The sequence below is a fragment of the Conger conger genome, chromosome 4, assembly GCF_963514075.1.
Source record: "Conger conger chromosome 4, fConCon1.1, whole genome shotgun sequence".
Classification (NCBI taxonomy): domain Eukaryota; kingdom Metazoa; phylum Chordata; class Actinopteri; order Anguilliformes; family Congridae; genus Conger; species Conger conger.
In genome coordinates this window covers 75676232-75677454 of record NC_083763.1, presented here as the reverse complement: position 1 = coordinate 75677454, position 1223 = coordinate 75676232, and the positions used below count along the sequence as shown (strand labels likewise).

The following is a 1223-nucleotide window of genomic DNA, read 5'->3' as shown; positions in this document are numbered from 1 at the left end:
CACATTACAACAGGGGTATGCAGAAGAGAATCTCTGAACACACAACACATCATAACTCTAAGTAGATAGGCTACAGCAGTAGAAGTCTAAAAACTTAGTCTAATAAATACCTAATAAAGTGCTCACTGAGTGAAGGCTACAACATAATGATGCGATTTTTAAAAAATCACGGAAATCCCACTGTTTCCAGTTTACTCAGTTCCTCTCCCATTATAGCACTATCAGAGCTGCCAGGCAAGAGCTCCAGTCCTTACCTGTTTCTCAGTCCTTTCTGCTGCAGCTGAGACTGTATCATGGCCTCTGTGTTCATCCATTGTACACAGATAACAGATACACTGCTGATCAGTACGACAATAAATCTCCAACAGTTTTTTATGCTGACGGCAAATATTGTCCTGCAGGTGTCCAGAAGCATGGATGACATTGTGTGTGTTTCCTGGGTGAAGCTCATTGTGAAGTTTGAGGTGAGTTTCACAGTAAGAGGCCAGACACACCAGGCAGGACTTGATGGCTTTGCGCTTTCTCCCAGTGCAGATATCACATGCCACGTCTCCAGGTCCAGCGTAACAGTGAGCAGGGGGAGCAGTTTGGAGTCCTGTCTTCTTCAGTTTCTCCACCACTTCAGTCAGCATGTTGTTTCTGCCCAGAACAGGCCTTGGGGTGAAGGTCTGTCTGCACTGGGGACAGCTGTAGACACCAGTATGATCATCCTGATCCCAGTAGACCTTAATACAGCCCATACAGTAACTGTGTCCACAGTGAATAGTCACTGGATCCCTCAGTAGATCCAGACAGATCGAACAACTCAACTGGTCCTGATCCAGTAAACCTCCACCTTCAGCCATTTCACTGCTCACACTGACACAGACTAGTTTCTCTGAAACTGCGTGACAGAGAGTGGGAGGGACTCCCTGGTTCTGCCCACAGCTCAGGAGGTGTGGCGTTGAACTGAGGCCAGGCTGAAGAGAAAAACTTGCAGAGTGGAGATTTACTCATAAATATCACACAAACAGAAGCCTGCATGTGATGAGTGTTTGGTCACTAACCTGGAAACAGAGCTGCAGTTGGGTTAAAGGGCACGTTTCAAGTCAAACTACATTAAACAGTGTTTAGCAATATTGCTGCGACTTAAACATGTTTAAGCAACCTTAACAGAACACAGTCCGTCCTCAGAAAGGACTATGAACACCTTCTGGAGTTCTGGGAGCTCAGGTTCACAACAC

The 1223-nt window shown here is 46.0% G+C and overlaps 1 pseudogene; it reads right to left on the bottom strand.

Moving 5' to 3' along the window:
• LOC133126738 (E3 ubiquitin/ISG15 ligase TRIM25-like) overlaps nt 1–934 on the bottom strand; it is a 15061-nt pseudogene extending 14127 nt beyond the window's left edge.
• Nucleotides 935–1223: the final 289 nt, after the last annotated feature.